The following is a 22120-nucleotide window of genomic DNA, read 5'->3' as shown; positions in this document are numbered from 1 at the left end:
AGTCAGAATTATTAGCCCCCCTGTTCATTTTTTCCCCAATTTCTATTTAACAGAGAGATTTTTTTTTTTTCAACTCATCTCTAATAACTGATTTAATTTTATCTTTGCCATGATGATAGTATTTGACTATATATTTTTCAAGACACTTCTACACAGCTTAAAGTGACTTTAAAAGGCTTAACTAGGTTAACTAGGCAGGTTAGGGTAATTAGGCAAGTTATTGTATAACGATGGTTTGTTCTGTAGACAGTCGAAAAAAAATCTAGCTTAAAGGGGCTAATAATTTTGTCCTGAAAATGGTTCTTAAAAACTGCTTTTATTCTTGCCAAAATAAAACAAATAAGACTTTCTCGCTTGTGGCTTTAATGATGCATGTTGTGTTTGTAGTTTCTTTGGATACACTGAAAAGTGAAGTATTTGGTATTTTATTTAAAAATGCATTTCAATGTATATTTGGCCAAGGTATTCAGTGGGCCTAAAAAAAGGCCAGCCGCTGGCCTCGAGGAAACCCCGCTTTGGCCTGATCAGGCCCTAGAAGTGACTTTGGAAATGTGACTGGCCTTGGCTCACACTGGCATGTTCACTTTAGGCGCAACAATGAAAAAGCAGCTTGTGATAGAGAATAAAATGGAGTGTATTAGAATCATTGTTCATCGTGGGTGCAACAAACAAGTGTTGTGTATTTTAGTTTAACTTTTGTGAATGTGATAATCTTAGCTTTTGTTATTTGAGTCAAAAAATGTATGCAGCAAAATGTTCTTTTAACAGCACCGATATGTATAAACTTTTTTGTAAAATTCTTCTTATGAAATTTTTCTTCTGCAATTTAGATTTGTAAAATCTGCTTTATTTTTTACTGACTCTCATGCAGTACATATCAATTGGTGTTTTTCCATAAGATACAGCTTTGTGAATGTTTTATCTCATCTGTATCATCTTTAATGTGCTTTTAATAATTTTAAATTATTCAAATCAGCATTCACAGATGCTAATTTAAACTCAAAAACATTGCATGATAGTGTTGCATTTGTTGGGTGATTGTTTTTTTTTTCACGAACAATTCCTGATTCACAATGTTTTAATCAAAGACATGTCATTTAATTAATTTTGATGTGCTAAAATATTGGTTAAATTTTAGAAAACTAAAGCTAAAGTACATATTAAAGCCGTAAAACAGAATAGTGTTTATATATGATATTCAATTCAGTTCAATTCACCTTTATTTGTATAGCGCTTTTACAATGTAGATTGTGTCAAAGCAACTTCACATTAAAGGTCTTAGTAAATTGGAACAGTGTAGTTCAGTTTTTAGTGTTTAAGTTCAGCTCAGTTTAGCTCCAAACACTGAAGAGCAAATCCAATGATGCGCAGCTCTACAGATCCCGAACCATGCAAGCCAGTGGCGACAGCGGAGAGGGAAAAAAACTTCACTAATTGGCGAAAGTGAAGAAAAAAACCTTGAGAGAAACTAGAGTCAGTTGGGCACGACCATTTTAAATTCTCCGCTGGCCAAACATCTTGTGCAGAGCTGCAGTCTCAGCGGTGGAGGCTGGAAGCTGGCCTCAGCGAAGACTCGTCTGTCCCTGGAGCATCACAGGAATCAGTCTCATGTTATCCACTCCTCCATGACCACCACAGTAGCTGCTCAGGATACGGCCTGGTCCAGGATATGGAAACCTTGGGATCATCTCGTCGTTGGTCTTGGATCGAATCAGTCACTCTGCATAGTCTGAGGGCCTCGGGAAGAGTATCCCCAGGTGGAAATGGAGAATAAAGAGAATAATTAGCGTAGCTGCTGTTCATAGTGTATATAAACAAGGTGCAGAAACCAGTGTGGAAGCCCGCTAAGTGGTGCACTGAGTGTATGCTTTACTAAACAGATTGGTCTTTAATGTAGTTTTGAATCGGGAGAGTGTGTCTGAGCCTCGGACGTTATCAGGAAGGCTATTCCAGAGTTTAGGAGCTATAAATGAGAAGGCTCGACCTCCTATTCTCGACTTTGCTATTCTAGGTACTACCAGAAGCCCTGAGTTTTGAGATCTTAAAGAGCGGGTTGGATTATAGCGAGACAGAAGATTGGTTAGATAAACAGGAGCTAGATTATTTAAAGCTTTATATGTAAGAAGCAATATTTTAAATTCAATACGAAACTTAACAGGCAGCCAGTGTAAGGAGGATAAAATTGGGGTGATGTGATCATATGTTCTAGACCTGGTAAGAACTCTGGCAGCTGCATTTTGTACTAATTGAAGTTTGTTAATAGAGGGTGCTGGGCAGCCAGCAAACAGTGCATTACTGTAGTCCAGCCTAGAAGTCATAAAAGCATGGACTAGCTTTTCTGCATCTGAGATGGATAGCATACTTCGTAACTTAGCGATATTTCTTAGATGAAAGACAGCAGTTTTTGTGACATGGGATATATGATTTTTTAAAAGTTAAATTGCTGTCTAATATGACACCCAGATCTTTTATAGTAGAGCTAACGCTAACTTTTTATCCCTGTAATTGTAGGTCAAGTTGTGAGATCAGTTGTGTACAGGATTTAGGCCTAATAAGTAATAATTCTGTTTTGTCTGAGTTTAAGAGAAGATAATTGTTGGTCATCCAGTCTTTAACATCTTTAATACACTCAGTTAGCTTGGACAGTTTAGACATCTCGTCAGGTTTAGTTGAAATATATAATTGGGTATCATCTGCATAGCAGTGAAAGCTGATCCCATGTCTTCTAATAATGTCTCCCAGAGGTAGCATGTATATTGTAAACAGCAAAGGGCCTAAAACTGATCCTTGAGGCACCCCGTACTTTACTTGTGAAGGCTGTCCATTAATATTCACAAACTGGTAACGGTCAGATAAGTATGACTTAAACCATTGTAGGGCATGTCCCTGGACACCTGTAGACTTTAAGCGATTAATAAGGATACCATGGTCAATGGTGTCAAATGCGGCACTAAGATCGAGTAAAACTAATAGCGAGATGCACCCTTGGTCAGCAGCTAAGAGTAAATCGTTGGTTATTTTCACTAATACAGTTTCTGTACTGTGATGAGCTCTGAAACCTGACTGAAACACTTCAAAAACATTGTTCGTCTGCAGAAAGGAGCATAATTGAGCAGAAACAACTTTTTCTAGCATTTTAGACATAAATGGAAGATTTGAAATAGGCCTATAATTAGCTAAGTTGCTGAGGTCCAGTCGTGGTTTCTTAATAATAGGTTTAATAACAGCTAACTTGTAAGGATTTGGAACATGGCCTAAAGATAAAAAAGGAGTTGATAACGTTAAGAAGAGGTTCTCCTATAACAGGTAGCAATTCTTTCAATAACTTTGTTGGAATTGGGTCCAATATACACGTAGCTGATTTAGAGCTATTTATAATTTTGTCTAGCTCTTCCTGTTCTATGATTTTAAAGCACTGTAGGTTATTTAGATTCAGAGGCGTGTTTACTGGATCTGAAGTATAAGGCGGTGCAGAAAGTTTAATATCTCCTATTTTCTGTCTAAAGCATTCTATTTTATCACTGAAAAAAATCATGAAGTCATCACAACTAATTTGTGGTGGAACATTTTGTTCCAAAGATGACCGATTATTTGTTAATTTAGCAATGGTGTTAAATAAGAATCTAGGATTGTTATGATTATTTTCTATCAGTTTGCGGAGGTGCTCAGCCCTGGCAGATTTTAGAGCCCTCCTATAGCTGGACATACTGTCTTTGTACGCAATTCTAAAAACTTCTAAATGAGTTTTTTTCCATTTACGTTCCAGGGCACGGGTTGCTGTTTTGAGAGTGCGGGTATGACTATTATACCATGGTGTAGTCTTATTCTCTCTAGCCTTTTTTAGTTTGATGGGTGCCACAGTATTTAGAGTGCTAGTAAAGATGGCATCCATACTGCTGGTTACTACATCAAGGTCATTTGCGTTTGCGGGTGCATTTCGAAGTAGAGAAAGATCAGGTAAGTTATTTATAAATTCATCTTTGGTGGATGGAACAATAGTTCTACTAGGGCGATATATTGGAGCGGATCTGCTAATTTCAGGTAAACACAGCTTATATAGTAGGAGGTAGTGGTCTGTAATATCATCCCTTTGTGGTATAATGTCTACATCAATGACCTCAATTCCATAAGACAGAATTAGATCTAGTGTATGCTTTAAGCGATGGGTTGGACCAATAACGTTTTGCTTTATCGCTAGTGAATGTAGTAAATCCATAAACGCGAGTCCTAATGTGTCGTTCGCGTCATCTATGTGGATGTTAAAGTCTCCTACAATTACTATTTTATCAGTTTTAACTAGTAACTCAGAGATAAAATCAGAAAACTCTTTTAGAAAATTGACATGGGGTCTTGGGGGTCTATATAGGGTGATTAGAGCGAGAGATAACATAGGTTTTTGCATAGTGTCCGGAAGCATAACATTAATCGCTAATACTTTAAAGGAGCTAAACATAAGTCCGTTTCTCTGATTAACATTAAGAATATCACTAAAGATTGATGCAACTCCACCACCACGACCAGTTTGACGAGCCTCATGTTTATATAGGAATCCTGGAGGAGTTGCTTCATTTAAACTAATATAGTCATTTAGTTTCAGCCAGGTTTCAGTGATACATTTATGATAAGTGCTTTAGGTGCTAGTGACCTGATGTTTAGGAGACCAAGCTTCATGAAATTTGTATTTTCACTTTTTAGTGCTTTTTCTGGTTTAATTCTTAATAGATTATTTCTGGAGCAGACAGTACATTTATTTCTTGATCTAATAATACGAGGAATAGACACAGTCTGTATGGGGTTAGCCAGGTATGCATTACTGTTATTTGTGTGGGACGAATAGGAGTCTGTATGGCTAAATTGTGAATTTTTACTTACTAGTCAGATAGAGCGAAGTATTCTGGAGATGTTGTCTGACAGGAGTTCAGCTCCAGCTCGACTGGGGTGCAGCCCGTCAGCGCGGAAAAGCCTAGGACGCTCCCAGAAAAGATTCCAGTTATTAGCAAAGAGCAATTTCTGTTCTTCACACCATGTTAATAGCCATTCATTCAAAGCAAAAAGTCTACTGAACCTTTCATTTCCTCGGCGGTAGGTAGGAAGCGGTCCAGAAACGATGATCTGCGTGGCGGGCAAGGTGCGTCGAACCGTCTCGATCAATCTCCTGAAGTCCTTCTTCAGGATCTCCGTCTGCCGGAGCCCGGTGTCGTTCGTCCCCACGTGGAGGACGACGGCACCGAGGCTCTCGGCAGCGCTCAGGATAGTAGGTATCTGTGCAGAAATATTCTTAACTCGGGCACCAGGGAAGCAGAAAGTGCGTACTTTGTTACCTTTGGAGGAAGCGGAGCGGACGTGGCGCACGATTGAGTCGCCAATGATGGCCACATCGCGACCCGTCTCGCGGAGAGGGGCGAAGCGGTTCTCCGTGGGGATCTCGAACACCGGAGGAGGAGACGTTCTGCCCCGGGACCTGGTAAGCACCTTACGCGGCTGCATCCAGGGGCCGTGGTAGCCGGGTGTCGGTGTGAACGACGCCTGATTGAACCGCATCCTCGGTGCGCTGGGCCTGGACAGAGAAGCACACGGGGTTGAGGAGGCAGGAGGATTGTCGTTGTATCGAACACATACCTCAGACGAGCGAGTACAGGTTAAGAGCAGAGCCCTGATGCCCTCTAGCTTCGTCTCCAGCGAGCGAATCTGGGACTCCACTGCTTCCAGCTCCAGCGCCTCCATCGATGCTTCTCCAGCGGTGCTAGCAGGCTAAAGCAGGTGCTAGCAGGCTAAAGCTACAAACACCAGGTGGATGCTTGGGAGACAGAACGTTTAAAAGTAGATTTGTTTGTATGAGTGTGTTCAGGGATTGTTCACCCCAAGTAGGAGAGATAAATATTTAGTGAATGAGAAGGTATTTTGTGATAATGTAAATTGCGAATCTAAACTCCAAACAAACGCAGCGAAGCTACCGTCCGGTGACAGCGACAGTCTCAATTCTAAATGTTTATTGAGTTACATCTCTACAAGTGCACTTTCAGCTTGTTTTTTCTCACTCTGAACTATTTTACATGTATAAAAGAACACTCAAAACCCCCATGCAGAACCCCCAACACACATCAACACCCCCCCCCCCCCCCCCCACCCCCCTTATCACAGCAAATACACCAAACAGGTCAACCTTTAAACTTTTCTTTTTCCCACCAAATTCTTTAGTCTTTCCTGTTCTCTTTTTAGTAATATTTTGGTGTGGCTTTCTTTAACGTACTGCTTAATTTTTTGTTTCAGGTAGTCATCTGACACACAGTCCTCTGTCCATACAGCCCGTCTAACTCCTTCCGACTTCATCAGCGATGCGTCACTCTCCAGGTTACTGAGGTCTGTAATGATTAGGTCATTCAACATGAATTGAAAAAACGCTTGCTGTCTCGGTGTCATTCTGCCATCAGGATCCGCTTTCTCGGGCCAAAACGGTTTTAAAAGGCTGTCAAGCTCTTCTTCATCTCGCTTTCTTTTCAGCGCGTTGTCGTCCATTGAAGTTGCAGGCATCTCTTGGACTTCAGGCTCACTGTTCCTTTCCAGCCTGTCCCTTAGTTCCTGCAGCTGTTGGCCTTGGTCCGCAACCAGCGTTTTCAAAGAGGCCACCTCTGCCTTCAAGACAGCCATGTCTCCTTCCATTACTTTCTCTGCTGCCTCCTGCAGGACCCTGGTGTCCTGCTGTAAACTGGATATCTGGTCGATCGCGAAGGTTTCCAAGGATTTTAGTCTGGTTTCTATGGTTTCCTCGAGTGACAGGTCCAGGTCCACCTCTTCATCAGAGAACATCTTTAAGGTGTTCTGTTCGTCACGCGTTGATTGAAGCTGTAAATAAAAGAATGGGGATGGGCTTAATGAAGGTGATATACAAAGGAAAGGGGGATAAAGTAGATTTAAAAAATTATAGACCTATAACAATGCTCAATACTGATTTGAAGAGTTTAGCAAAAGTTTTAGCTAACAGACTAAAGGAAGTGATGCCAAGCATAATAAAAACAAACCAAGCATATAGTATAAAAGTACGGGACATTGCTGACACAACTATGAGTATTAAAGACACAATAAGATATATAAATGATAAGAAGAAAGATGGTTTTTAATTAGTCTGGACTTTGAGAAAGCTTTTGATAGAGTGGAGCATGACTTTTTATTTGGAGTGCTAAAGAGTTTTGGTTTTGGGGAAAATTTTATAAAGTGGGTTCAGATTTTATATAGAGGAGCTATAACCAGGATAAAATGCAATGGTTTTTTAACAGACTGTTTTAAAATAAGATCAATCAGACAGGGTTGCCCGTTATCTGCACTTTTATATGCCTTAGTTGCAGAACCACTGGGATTAGCTGTGAAGCACGAGGAAAGAATAAAAGGAATAGAGGTAGAGGGGGGAGTGAATAAAATATTTCAATATGCTGACGATACTACATTAATACTACAAGATCTGGCAAACGTAAAGCAAGCAATGGAAACAGTACAACATTTTTGCAAGGGTCCAGGAGCTAAAATAAACGAAGATAAAACAGTATATTTGAGATTTGGAGGAACTGAGGCTTTATCTGGACATTTTACGTTCAAGGAAATGGATGAAATTAAAATTTTAAGCATTGTAGTTGGGAGGGATGAAAAGAAAGCAGAAGCAACTATGTGGGAGGAAATGTTAGGAGGGATTGAAAGAAGGCTGAGGTTTTGGAAATTAATGTCTTTAACTTTGAAGGGGAGGGTTTTAATTTTGAATGTTTTAATGGTTTCTAAATTATGGAATATTTTATATGTGTCATCAATGCCACTGTGAATGGAAAAAAGGCTGAAAAAATGTTTTTAAGATTTTTTATGGGAAGGGAAGCCTCCAAGAATAGCATACGCAACGTTGATTGGAGAAGTGGGCAAAGGGACTAGGTTTAATAGACGTGGAGCAAAGGAAAAACAGCTTAAGAGTGAAAATGGTAAAGAAATATTTGGATGAAGAAAATAAGGCAGCATGGAAAAGAACAATGGAATATTTTTTAAGTAAAAGTGGCAATTTTAATATGGGAGACAATATTTTATGGATGAGGATGAAAACATTCATGACAGAGGGTCTACCAGACTTTTATAAAGAATTGATTGGAGCATGGGGGAAATTTTTAACTTGTGTACATTTTAATACACAAGGACGCGAGAACATTTTAAATCAGCCTTTATTCTTAAACAGTGACATTCTTAATCAAGAGAAAGTGGTGTTTTTTAGGAAATGGTGGGAGGTGGGAATAACAAGAGTAAGGGATATTTTATATGAATTTAAGGAAGGATTTTTACCGGTGCAGTATGTTATTGATGTGATGGATGAAGCAAAGGAGGATTTTAACAGACAAGACTTAATAAAGGAATACGACATAATTAAAAATGCCATACCAGCAGAATGGTTAACAAGAATAGAAAACATGGAAGAAAATAAACCAAGTAAAGATGTGAGGGTAAGATTTGGAGAGAAATGGTGGGATTTTAAAGATTGTACTGTGAAAATGATTTATGGGTTTTTTAGAGATGGGGTTTTTAAGAAACCTGGTGCAAATCAGTACTGGATACGGCGTTTTAAAGATGTAAATGAAGACAATATATGGGCTAATATAAATGGCAAATTTGTACAGTCAAAACTGGAGAATTTAGAGTATTTTATCAGGAGTAAAGCAGTGTTTACAGATGTCATTTTAAACAAAATAGGGATGGAGGAAAGTCTCACATGTAAAGTATGTCAAGATGCAGATGAAGGGTTTTTACACTTGTTTTTATATTGTAATGAGTTAAAAGATTTTAATGAGAAATGCAAAAGCATGATTTTAACTTTGAAAGGAGAAAGAGACGACAATCTAGAGTGGGAAAAGGTGTTACTGTTGGGGCTGAACAAAGAATGTGATAATAAAAAACTCATAAATTTACTTGTGATTTTAATGAAAAGTGCAATATGGGAGAGAAGAGTTGTAGCAAAAAAGGAAAAAGTTGTATTAAATGTGTGGAATGTGTTTAAGAGGAAGGTGGAGAAATATTTTAAATGTCTATTTTATTATTTTAAGTTAGAGGAAATGCAGGAGGCTTTTTATGATGTTTTTACTCAAGAAGTCACAAAGATTTTAAATGACACAGGAATAAAAATGTCTTTTTAAAAATGTGATTTTACCTTTTAAGGAATACTACTTGGAACATTTTATGTGAAAAAAACAGAAAAAACACATTGTTGTGAAGCTATGATGTAAAATGGACCTTTTTAATGTTTTGTCTTAAGTGTAATCTGTATAAATGAGTGAATTGTATGAATTTTGAAAAGTATAATAAAAGAAAAAAAAAAAAAAAAAAAAAAAAAAAAAAAAAAGGCAATGCCTGATCTCATCTGAACTCGGAAGCAAAGCAGGGTTGGGCCTGGTTAGTACTTGGATGGGAGACCGCCTGGGAATACCAGGTGCTGTAAGCTTTTTGAATTCCTTCATTTGGCAAAAAAATTAATAAATACATTTTTTTTTTTAAAAAGAGGTGAACTATTGAGGGGCCAAGGGCATTGTTTCTGTCGGTGCTGTTTCAAGGCAAGCTGAGCGGCGCTCGGCTCCTGGTGCTGCGCCTATTTTTAAATAGCCAACTCTTGACTGCTGCTCTCGCTTACGGCCATACCACCCTTGCAATGCCTAATCTCATCTGAACTCGGAAGCAAAGCAGGGTTGGGCCTGGTTAGTACTTGGATGGGAGACCGCCTGGGAATACCAGGTGCTGTAAGCTTTTTGAATTCCTTCATTTGGCAAAAAAATTAATAAATACATTTTTTTTTTTAAAAAAAGAGGTAAACTATTGAGGGGCCAAGGGCATTGTTTCTGTCGGTGCTGTTTCAAGGCAAGCTGAGCGGCGCTCGGCTCCTGGTGCTGCGCCTATTTTTAAATAGCCAACTCTTGACTGCTGCTCTCGCTTACGGCCATACCACCCTGGCAATGCCTGATCTCATCTGAACTCAGAAGCAAAGCAGGGTTGGGCCTGGTAAGTACTTGGATGGGAGACCGCCTGGGAATACCAGGTGCTGTAAGCTTTTTGAATTCCTTCATTTGGCAAAAAAATTCATAAATACATTTTTTTTTTAAAAAAAGAGGTAAACTATTGAGGGGCCAAGGGCATTGTTTCTGTCGGTGCTGTTTCAAGGCAAGCTGAGCGGCGCTCGGCTCCTGGTGCTGCGCCTATTTTTAAATAGCCAACTCTTGACTGCTGCTCTCGCTTACGGCCATACCACCCTGGCAATGCCTGATCTCATCTGAACTCGGAAGCAAAGCAGGGTTGGGCCTGGTTAGTACTTGGATGGGAGACCGCCTGGGAATACCAGGTGCTGTAAGCTTTTTGAATTCCTTCATTTGGCAAAAAAATTAATAAATACATTTTTTTTTTAAAAAAGAGGTAAACTATTGAGGGGCCAAGGGCATTGTTTCTGTCGGTGCTGTTTCAAGGCAAGCTGAGCGGCGCTCGGCTCCTGGTGCTGCGCCTATTTTTAAATAGCCAACTCTTGACTGCTGCTCTCGCTTACGGCCATACCCCCCTGTGCATGTGTGAGAGTGGTACATTCCAGGAAGTGTTTGGCTGCAGTTGGTGAGAGAGGCTCACCACATTTTCTTCTGTTTAGTTTTATTTTTGACTTAAATACATTTTTGTTAAACTTTTTTTGAGTTTGTTTTGTTTATCCTCCCAGCAGCGTGAGCTGTTCGGGAGGAGTGTTTTTTTTATTCCTATTTTTTTGGAAATGGACGGATCTACGGTGACAGACCTGGCAATGGCGGACGGATTTGAGAAGGCAAATGACAATGGACTGGACAGACGACAACGTGAAACAAACCGATCGGAGAAGGAAGCAAGGAAAAGGATTTATTTAAAAGAAGCAACTGTAACGGTGGATATGGGACAAACAACTGAGGTGAGAGCAATGGATTTAATTAAAGCAGTGACGGAGAGGATTGGGGATGGAAAGATTTTGGCTGTAAGACCAAAACAAAACAAAGAATATGAAGTAACACTTGAAAGAGAGGAAGATGCTGATGTATTAACAGACGGATTGACTATAAAAGGAATAAACTGTACAGTAAAGAGGCTACAAAACCGAGATTATGTTGTCTCCTTCATGCATCTGCCTGTCTATGTTGCTGACGTAGATATTTTAGACAAATTGGATCATTGGGGAGTTTGTCCCATTTCAAAAATTAAAAGAAGGTTTTATCCGGGCACGGATATTGAAGATGGGACGAGGTTTGTTAAAACCAGATTCCCCAAGGAAGTGGCGTCCCTCCCGTACAGCACAAGAATAGAGACAGCAGAAGGACCACAATACTTTAGGGTGATGCACAGCCATCAGGTGAAAACGTGCAGGCTGTGCATGAGCCCAGATCATGTGGTGAAAGACTGTCCAGATTTTAAGTGTTATAAGTGCGAGGAAAAGGGGCATTTCGCAAGGGATTGCGATGCGGTGAAGTGCCCGGATTGTAATAAGGTTTTAAATAAATGTGAATGTTGGATGGGGGAAGAGGAGGAGGAGGTAGAGCAGCGGGTAGACAGACAGATGTATGAAGGAGACAATATACAGTCAGAGGACAAAACAACAACACAAGACAGAAGAACAGAATCTAAATGTGAAAAACTACAAGAGAATGAGGCTAATGGAAAGGACAGAGTCACTGAACAGGAAGAGACAACATGGACACAAATGGATATGACTGACAGTTTAAGGAATGTTTTGGAAGCAGCAGAATTGAGCAATTTGAATAATAAAGACTTACAACAAGGACAACAGGAAGACATATTTTGGACACAAATGGACATGACAGACAGTTTTCAAAAGGCAATGGACACAGTGGAGACAAAAGACCAAAGTAATGAGGAACAAGACGAGTTAGAGGAACATTTACAAAAGGAGGGAAACAAAGAGACACAGGTGAAATCATCAAAAAGAAGAAGATCGATAAAGATAAAACCTAATTTAGAGACTGCAAGGAAAAAACTGCTAAAAGATGGAGAAATTGAATGCGAAAATAAGTATGAGTTGCTAAAGGGCTTGGAAGAGATGGACTGAGATGATGGTTTTTATGAATGTTTTTATCTTATTTATGGTTTTAGGAATTGTGTCTTTTAATGCAAGAGGGCTTTTAGACATCAGAAAATTTGAAAAAATGAAAGAAATGTGTAAACGAGAAGATGTGATTTTATTACAAGAGACAAACTGGAAGGAAGAATACATGAAGGAAATAAGAAAAAGGTGGAGTGGGGAGATTTTATACAATAATGGGGATGGGAGGCTGGGGAGAGGAGTTGCAATTTTAATAAAAGAAAACAGTGGGGTTTTATGTAAAACAATCTATAATGACAAAGAGGGGAAGTGTATGATATGTGAAATGGAGTATGAGAAGAAAAAAGTAATTATGGTGAACGTTCATGCCCCAACAGAGGAGAACAGAAAGAAAGAGTATTTTAATGTACTAAGAGTTTATTTAAAGAAATATGAAAGAGTTATTATCATGGGGGATTTTAACACTGTTTTTAGTAAATTAGAAATGGCTGAGGGAATGGTTTTTAAAACGGATAAGGGGAGAAAAGAACTGAAAATATTGATGGAGGAAATGAATTTAATTGATGTGTGGAGAGAAAGGAATGAACAGACAAAAGAGTACTCAAGAAGACAGTTAGTGGGGAATTTTTTTTGTCAAACAAGAATTGATTTTATTTTATGCACAAGAAATGTTGAAGGGTTTATAAGCAAGATCAAATATGAAGAAACAAGTCTGAGTGACCATAAGCCAATTTTTATGAATCTAGACTGGAGTAATGTGAAAAGAGGGCCAGGGGTATGGGTTTTAAACACAGCGGTTTTAAAGAATGAAGACTATGTTTTAAGTATAAAGGAAATTATTCAAAAGGAAAAAGGGAATGAAATTTATAATGAGGACAAAAGAATGTGGTGGGAGAATGTGAAACATTTAGTTAAAAAGTTTACTATAAAATACTGTAGACAGTTACAAAATTGTAAAAAACATAAGGAAAAAGAGCTGAAAGAAAAACTAGAAAACGAATTGAAAAATGAGAATGGAAAAGATATACAAAAGATAAAAGAACTGGAAGGAAGACTGAAAGAAATGGAGGAGGAGAAATTTGAAGGTGCAAGATTAAGAAGCAAAGCTAAATTTACAGTGGAGGGGGAAAAGTGCACTAAATTTTTCTTTGATCTAGAGAAGACAAGAGGGAAGGCAGAAATGATTAAAGAAATAAGGAGCAAAAATGGGAACATAGTGGAAGAAAATGAGGAGATTTTGGAAGAAATAAGATCATATTATGAGAAATTGTTTTGCACAGAGGGAGTAAAAGAAAAAGAAAAATGGGAATTGCTAAAGCTAATCAAATGAAGAGTAAAAGAAGAGGAAAAAAGAGAATGTGACAAGGAGGTAAGAGAAGAAGAAATAAAAAGAGCAATTAGTGAATTGAACAAAAAGAAAAGTCCAGGAATTGATGGGTTGGGAAGTGAATTTTATATTGTTTTTAAAGATATTTTATCTAGTATTTTAAAGGAAGTATATGATGAGATTTTTGAGAATGGTGGGGTAAATAAAAGAATGGGGATGGGCTTAATGAAGGTGATATACAAAGGAAAGGGGGATAAAGTAGATTTAAAAAATTATAGACCTATAACAATGCTCAACACTGATTTTAAGATTTTAGCAAAAGTTTTAGCTAACAGACTAAAGGAAGTGATGCTAAGCATAATCAAAACAAACCAAGCATATAGTATAAAAGGACGAGACATTGCTGACACAACTATGAGTATTAAAGACACAATAAGATATATAAATGATAAGAAGAAAGATGGTTTTTTAATTAGTCTGGACTTCGAGAAAGCTTTTGATAGAGTGGAGCATGACTTTTTATTTGGAGTGTTAAAGAGTTTTGGTTTTGGGGAAAATTTTATAAAGTGGGTTCAGATTTTATATAGAGGAGCTATAACCAGGATAAAATGCAATGGTTTTTTAACGGACTGTTTTAAAATAACAAGATCAATCAGACAGGGCTGCCCGTTATCTGCACTTTTATATGCCTTAGTTGCAGAACCACTGGGATTAGCTGTGAAGCATGAGGAACGAATAAAAGGAATAGAGGTAGAGGGGGGAGTGAACAAAATTTTTCAATATGCTGATGATACCACATTAATACTACAAGATCTGGCAAGTGTAAAGCAAGCAATGGAAACAGTGCAACATTTTTGTAAGGGTTCAGGAGCTAAAATAAACGAAGATAAAACAGTATATTTGAGATTTGGAGGAACTGAGGCTTTATCTGGACATTTTACATTCAAGGAAATGGATGAAATTAAAATTTTAGGCATTGTAGTTAGGAGGGATGAAAAGAAAGCAGAAGTAACTATGTGGGAGGAAATGTTAGGAGGGATTGCAAGAAGGCTGAGGTTTTGGAAATTAATGTCTTTAACTTTGAAGGGGAGGGTTTTAATTTTGAATGTTTTAATGGTTTCTAAATTATGGAATATTTTATATGTGTCATCAATGCCACTGTGGATGGAAAAAAGGCTGAAAAAATGTTTTTTAGATTTTTTATGGGAAGGGAAGCCTCCAAGAATAGCATACGCAACGTTGATTGGAGAAGTAGGCAAAGGGGGACTAGGTTTAATAGACGTCGAGCAAAGAAAAAACAGCTTAAGAGTGAAAATGGTAAAGAAATATTTGGATGAAGAAAATAAGGCAGCATGGAAAAGAACAATGGAATATTTTTTAAGTAAAAGTGGCAATTTTAATATGGGAGATAATATTTTATGGATGAGGATGAAAACATTCATGACAGAGGGTCTACCAGATTTTTATAAAGAATTGATTGGAGCATGGGGGAAATTTTTAACTTGTGTACATTTTAATATACAAGGACGCGAGAACATTTTAAATCAGCCTTTATTCTTAAACAGTGACATTCTTAATCAAGAGAAAGTGGTGTTTTTTAAGGAAATGGTGGGAGGTGGGAATAACAAGAGTAAGGGATATTTTATATGACTTTAAGGAAGGATTCTTACCGGTGCAGTATGTTATTGATGTGATGGATGAAGCGAAGGAGGATTTTAACAGACAAGACTTAATAAAGGAATACGACATAATTAAAAATGCCATACCTGCAGAATGGTTAACAAGAATAGAAAACATGGAAGAAAATAAACCAAGTAAAGATGTGAGGGTAAGATTTGGAGAGAAATGGTGGGATTTTAAAGATTGTACAGTAAAAATGATTTATGGGTTTTTTAGAGATGGGGTTTTTAAGAAACCTGGTGCAAATCAGTACTGGATACGGCGTTTTAAAGATGTAAATGAAGACAATATATGGGCTAATATAAATGGCAAATTTGTACAGTCAAAACTGGAGAATTTAGAATATTTTATCAGGAGTAAAGCAGTGTTTACAGATGTAATTTTAAACAAAATAGGGATGGAGGAAAGTGTCATATGTAAAGTATGTCAAGATGCAGATGAAGGATTTTTACACTTGTTTTTATATTGTAATGAGTTAAAAGATTTTAATGAGAAATGCAAAAACATGATTTTAACTTTGAAAGGAGAAAGAGACGACAATCTAGAGTGGGAAAAGGTGTTACTGTTGGGGCTGAACAAAGAATGTGATAATAAAAGCTCATAAATTTACTTGTGATTTTAATGAAAAGTGCAATATGGGAGAGAAGAGTTGTAGCAAAAAAGGAAAAAGTTGTATTAAATGTGTGGAATGTGTTTAAGAGGAAGGTGGAGAAATATTTTGAATGTCTATTTTATTATTTTAAGTTAGAGGAAATGCAGGAGGCTTTTTATGATGTTTTTACTCAAGAAGTCACAAAGATTTTAAATGACACAGGAATAAAAATGTATTTTTAAAAATGTGATTTTACCTTTTAAGGAATACAACTTGGAACATTTTATGTGAAAAAAAACAGAAAAAACACATTGTTGTGAAGCTATGAATGTAATATGGACCTTTTAAATGTTTTGTCTGAAGTATAATCTGTATAAATAAGTGAATTGTATGAATTTTGAACAGTATAATAAAAAAAAAAAAAAAAAAAAAAAAAAAAAAAGGCAATGCCTGATCTCATCTGAACTCGGAAGCTGAGCAGGGTTGGACCTGGTTAGTACTTGGATGGGAGACCGCCTGGGAATACCAGGTGCTGTAAGCTTTTTGAATTCCTTCATTTGGCAAAAAAAATGTATTAATTAATTAATTGAAAAAAAAAAATACAGGTAAACAATTGAGGTGACAAGGGCGTAGTTTCTGTCGCTGCTGTGTCAAGGCAAGCGGAGTTGCGCTCGGCACCTGGTACTGCACCTATTTTTAAATAGCCAACTCTTGACGACTGCTTTCGCTTACGGCCATACCACCCTGGCAATGCCTGATCTCATCTGAACTCGGAAGCTAAGCAGGGTTGGGCCTGGTTAGTACTTGGATGGGAGACCGCCTGGGAATACCAGGTGCTGTAAGCTTTTTGAATTCCTTCATTTGGCAAAAAAAATGTATTAATTAATTAATTGAAAAAAAAAAAAAAATACAGGTAAACAATTGAGGTGACAAGGGCGTAGTTTCTGTCGCTGCTGTGTCAAGGCAAGCGGAGTTGCGCTCGGCACCTGGTACTGCACCTATTTTTAAATAGCCAACTCTTGACGACTGCTTTCGCTTACGGCCATACCACCCTGAGCACGCCCTCTACTGTGAGTGACAGTTGTTGCACAGCAGGAAGTGTGAGGTGGCAGAAGGAAGAGAGAGGCTCTTCCATTTTGGCAGTTTTGTTTTTTATTTTTAGTTTTTGTATTACAAAGTTTACTTTAATTGTTTTTTCAGTTAAAGATTTTTTTTCACTAACCCCAAACAGTAACACTGTTTTGGGGTTAGAAAACATCAAAATGGACACAATGGAGAAAGAGAATGGACAGGACACAAACGGAACAAGGAACAGAGAACAAGGAAATGCTACAAACAAGATTGAAAAGACTCTAAATGAAGATAACGGAGAAAACAGCAAGGAGACATGGGCAACAGTTGTCTCAAAGTAAAAAGAAGGAAAAGGAGGTGGTCAAGAAAAGAAAGGAGAACTACAATCAAATGCAAGTATTGAAAGCGAAAAGAATATTGAAGGACAAAGGAATGATTCAAGTCAGAAACAACAAATGCTGAACAAACTAAAGAAGCAAGCAAGATATCAAAGAGACTACAAGAAAGAAGCCACACTAACAATGATGGTAAGAGAAATTGAAAACTCAACTATAAATAACATAATCAAAGCAGTGGAAGACAAAGTCGGGATTGGCAAATTATTTGGACTGAGACGGAAAAACAACAATGAATTTGAGCTGACAATGGAAAGTGAAAAAGAATGCGAGATATTGATGAATGGACTGATGATTAATGGAGAGGAATGTGAGATGAAAAAACTGTGTGCAACAGAAAAAATGGTATCTTTTCTAAACTTGCCCAGTTACATACAGGATGAAGAGATACAACAAAAACTGAGTAATTGGGGAGTAACTCCTATACTTCCAATAAAAAGAAAATATCATCCGGGAACAATGGTGGCAGACGGAACACGCTTTGTGAAGGTAAAATTTCCCAAAGAAGTTAAATCTTTACCATACAATGTTGGCTTTGTGACAGAAGAAGGGATACAATATTTCAGAGTGATTCATGATAATCAACTGAAAATGTGCAGACTTTGCTCCAGTACAGAGCATGAGAAGAAAGACTGCCCAAAGTTCACATGTAGAAGATGTCTTCAGCAGGGGCATTATGTGCGGGACTGCGAAGTTCTGCAGTGCCAGGGCTGCGAGAGGGCATCGACAAGATGTAACTGTGAAAAAGAGGAGGAAATGGAAAGGATGGAAATACAAGTGTCACTTGATAATACGGCAACAGAAAGGAAGGAGGACAAAACTGGAGAAGAAAACAATACAGAAGAGGACAGATATGAGGAAGAGGATAAAGGAATGGAACTGGGAGAAGGAGCAAACGAGGAGGAAGGAGAACCAAATAATGGACAATTTGATGAAGAACAATATGATGAAGGCGCTATAGAACTGAACAATGAAGAGAGACAGGAGAAGAAAAGGACTGAGGACAATGAAATAAGAGCACTAAATGAGGTAAGAGGAATGGATTTTGAAAGGGGGAATTATGGACTGGAAAAAAAAGAAAAAGGTAAAAAGATAAAAGATTTAAAATCAAGATGTAAAAGTGGCTTAAACATTGAACTTGTTCTACAACGGCAGAAAATGAGAAGAGAATAGATTAAAGAAAGAATGGAAAGGAAAAAATTTGAAAAAGGAGATGCAAGAAACATTTGTTTAAGTGACAGTGACTCAGAATAATGGTGGTTATTGGTTTATCCAATAATTATCCTAATGAGTAATGTATGTGTGGTATCACTGAATGTAAGAGGATTGTCAAAATGTGAAAAGTTTGAAAGATTAACGTGTTTGACAAAAAAGTGTGATATATTATGTTTACAAGAGACAAAGTGGGAAGATGAGATTAAAAATGAAATGAGAAAATTGTGGAATGGGGAAATATTTAGTAATGGAGATATAGAAAAGAAAAGAGGGGTAGCAATTTTGATAAAAAGAGGGATTTTTGAAAAAGTAGAATTAGACTATAAAGACACAAATGGAAGAATTATAATTGTAAAAGTTATGTATAGTGGGAAAAGTTTTAGAGTATGCAACATACATGCACCAAATGAGGAAAAGGAGAAATATAACTTTTATAAGGAAATAGATAAGTTAATAGATAAGAATGAAAACATATTTATTTTAGGAGATTTTAATGTTGCCGTGCAAAGAATAGATAAAGATGACTCAATGGATTTTAGAACAGACAGAGGAAGGAATGAACTACAGAATTTAATGAGGAAATGTGATTTGGTAGATGTATGGAGAGAGCAAAATGGTATGAAAAGAGAATATTCAAGAAGACAAATTGTAAATAGGATTTTAAAGCAAAGTAGAATTGACTTGTTTTTATGTAAGAAGAAAGAAGTACAATATGTCAACAAAGTTTTCTACAAAACCTATAGTGAGAGTGATCATGATTTTTTATGGATAACGATGAATTTTAATGAGATTGAAAAAGGAGCAGGAGTGTGGATACTCAACACTGAGTTGTTCAAAATAGAAATGTATAAAATGGAAATCGAAAATATAATAATCAATAGTGTGAATGATGAAGTGTTTGAAACAGAAACAAGTTTATGGTGGGATAATCTGAAAAATAGAATAAAAGAATACTCAATAAATATATCAGAAAAAAGACAAAAGGCAAAGAAATTCAAGGAAAATCAAATTAGAAAAGAATGGGATGAAGAAATGAGTAAAGTAAATGGGATAAATGTTGACAAAATAATAGAATTACAGGAAAAGCTGAAGAAAATCGAAGAAGAAAAGTGTAAGGGAGTAATTATTAGAAGCAGAGCTAAAGACATTGTAGAAGGAGAAAGAAGTACAAAATACTTTTATGAATTAGAAAAAACAAGACAGAGAGCAGCTATAATCAAATGTATAAAAACACAAGATGGGAAAACTGTAGAGGACAAAGAGGGAATTTTAAAGGAAACTAGACGATTTTATAAGGAATTATTTACAGAAAATGGAGTAGTTTTAAATGATGAAAATTTCTTATTAGAAAAAATAACAGTAAAAATAAATAAAGAGGACGAGGAAATGTGCGAGAGTGAGATAACAGATTTAGAAATAGAAACAGCTATTGATCAGTTGAGAAATGGGAAAAGTCCAGGAATAGATGGACTACCAGTTGAGTTTTATAAAGTTTTTAAAAATGTTTTAAGTCCTATTTTAAATATAATATACAGTGATATTTATGAAAAAGGGGAGTTAACTAATAGTATGAAAAAAGGAATGGTTAAAATGATTTATAAACAAAATGGAGACAAGGAAGACTTAAAAAAATATAGACCCTTAAGTATGCTGAACACAGACTATAAAATTTTAGCGAAAGTCTTAGCTAACAGATTGAAAGTAGTTGTACCAAACATAATCCAAACAAATCAAGCATATGCGGTTCTAAAAAGAGACATAACGGATGTCATAAACAATATAAGAGACATAATCTGGTATATGAGAGAGGAAAAAGAAACAGGATATATAATTAGTGTAGATTTGGATTCAGCTTTTGATAGAGTGGAACACAAATATATGATGAATGTAATGGAGAGATTTGGTTTTGGAAAAAAGATATTTACAATGGATAAAATGTTTATATACAGATATAACAAGCTGTATAAAAGTAAATGGTTTTTTAACTAAAGATTTTAAAGTAACAAGATCGATAAGACAAGGGTGTCCAATGTCAGCACTACTATACACACTTGTATCTGAAACATTGGGGTTAGCAATTGATAATGAAAAGCAAATACGAGGATTATGTATAAAAGGAACAGAGTTAGAACAAAAAATATTTCAATATGCTGATGATACAACTTTAATAGTAAAAGATATTAAAAGTATTGAGAAAGCAGAGGAAATTTTAAACAGATATTGTAAAGGAACAGGAGCAAAAATTAATAAGGAAAAAACGAAATACATGAGAATAGGAAAAACAAAGGTTTTACCAGAAAAAATCCAATTTAAAGAGGAGAAAACCAATATGAAGATTTTAGGTATAAGGGTTGGTGAAAATGAAAATGAAACAAGGGATTTAGTGTGGGAGGAAGTTTTAAAAGGAATGGAAAAAAGATTACATTTCTGGAAATGAAGAGGTTTGTTTTTAAAGGGGAAAGTTTTAGTTTTAAATTCCTTATTTTTATCAAAAATGTGGTATGTTTTAGGTACAGTGAGTTTGCCAATGAGTGTATATAAGAAGATAAAAGCTATTGTATTAGATTTTATATGGGACGGGAAACCTTCCAAGATAGCTTATGATACCATAATTGGTAAAGTAGAAGAAGGGGGGTTAGGTTTAATCGATCCACTCATCAGAATGAAAAGCATACGAATAAAAACTGTAAATAAATACTGGAAAGAAGAAAAACACGTATGGAAAGATGCGATGACATATTTTTTAAATAAATGTGGGGAAATGCAAGAATATATATTATGGATGAAGCCCAAAGAGAATATGATGAATGGGATTCCAGAATTCTATAAAGAAGTTATCAAGGCATGGGGAGATTTTAGAAAGCATATTGATTGTACATTTAGTAAAGAAGAGATTTTAAAGCAACCGCTGTTTTTAAATGATTACATTAAAAAAGGGAATTACACTATTTTTTATAAGAAATGGTATTATGCAGGAATAAAGCAAATTAAAGATATCTTATATGAAGTGATACCTGGTTATGTACAGGTGCAAGTAATAAAAGATGCAATAATAGAAAACTATGAAAACGAAACTAAAGGAGTTATTGAAAATCAATTGAATAACTTGAAAAACAATATACCAAAAGAATGGAAAGAAATGATAGAAAATAATTTGGATATGCACAGCGATGAAGGAATGGTGATTAACTTTAAAGAAAATCAATATGCTTTCAAAGATGGTATACTGAAGATGTTTTATTCATGTTTATGTAAAGACGTGTTTGTTATACCCAAAGCAGAAGAGTACTGGAAAAGATTATATCCCAATATAGAAACAAAGGAAATATGGCAAAATCTGAGAGCTTGGTGGAAAAGTCCAGTTTTAGAGAATTTTGATTACATTTTAAGGCAAAACTGTTTATTAAGCGAAATGAGATTGTGTAAAATAGGTTTGGCAAATGATGCAAGATGTAAAGTTTGTAATGAAGAAGATGAAGGTATACTACATTTGTTTTTCAAATGCAAAGAGTTAAAATGTTTTATTGGAAAAATTAAAGAAATGATAAATGAAATGGGGATTGAAAAACAGGTTGTTGATGAGGAATGGGAAACATTATTTTTATTTGGTTGTAAAACAGAAGGTAAAAATACAAGGTTCATTAATTTCATTTTAACAGTTGCAAGAATTGTGATATGGAATAGAAGGAATGTTGTTAAACAGAAGAATGGCAAAATATCTGTGTGTAAATTGTTTGAAAGAAAAATGTCTGTACTGCTTAATGCTC

General features: G+C 36.3%; 1 protein-coding gene, 4 non-coding genes and 1 pseudogene across 5 annotated transcripts in view; 4 read left to right on the top strand and 2 right to left on the bottom strand.

Annotated features, from left to right (window-relative positions):
* The window catches only part of LOC130222340 (gastrula zinc finger protein XlCGF57.1-like), a 410257-nt pseudogene that overhangs the window by 225624 nt on the left and 162513 nt on the right, over positions 1 to 22120 (bottom strand).
* The window catches only part of LOC130222333 (gastrula zinc finger protein XlCGF57.1-like), a 159030-nt gene that overhangs the window by 101143 nt on the left and 35767 nt on the right, over positions 1 to 22120 (bottom strand). The window lies entirely within an intron of this gene.
* LOC130223985 (5S ribosomal RNA) lies at positions 9641 to 9759 on the top strand. The gene has a single exon (XR_008837090.1). It is a non-coding gene; the product is annotated as a 5S ribosomal RNA (ribosomal RNA).
* On the top strand, positions 9942 to 10060 carry LOC130223595 (5S ribosomal RNA). The gene has a single exon (XR_008836722.1). It is a non-coding gene; the product is annotated as a 5S ribosomal RNA (ribosomal RNA).
* LOC130223804 (5S ribosomal RNA) lies at positions 10242 to 10360 on the top strand. The gene has a single exon (XR_008836919.1). It is a non-coding gene; the product is annotated as a 5S ribosomal RNA (ribosomal RNA).
* On the top strand, positions 16399 to 16517 carry LOC130224591 (5S ribosomal RNA). The gene has a single exon (XR_008837644.1). It is a non-coding gene; the product is annotated as a 5S ribosomal RNA (ribosomal RNA).

The sequence above is a fragment of the Danio aesculapii genome, chromosome 4 (assembly GCF_903798145.1).
Source record: "Danio aesculapii chromosome 4, fDanAes4.1, whole genome shotgun sequence".
Classification (NCBI taxonomy): Eukaryota; Metazoa; Chordata; class Actinopteri; order Cypriniformes; family Danionidae; genus Danio; species Danio aesculapii.
Note: the sequence above shows the minus strand (reverse complement) of the source record. Positions and strands in the feature narration are given on the sequence as shown.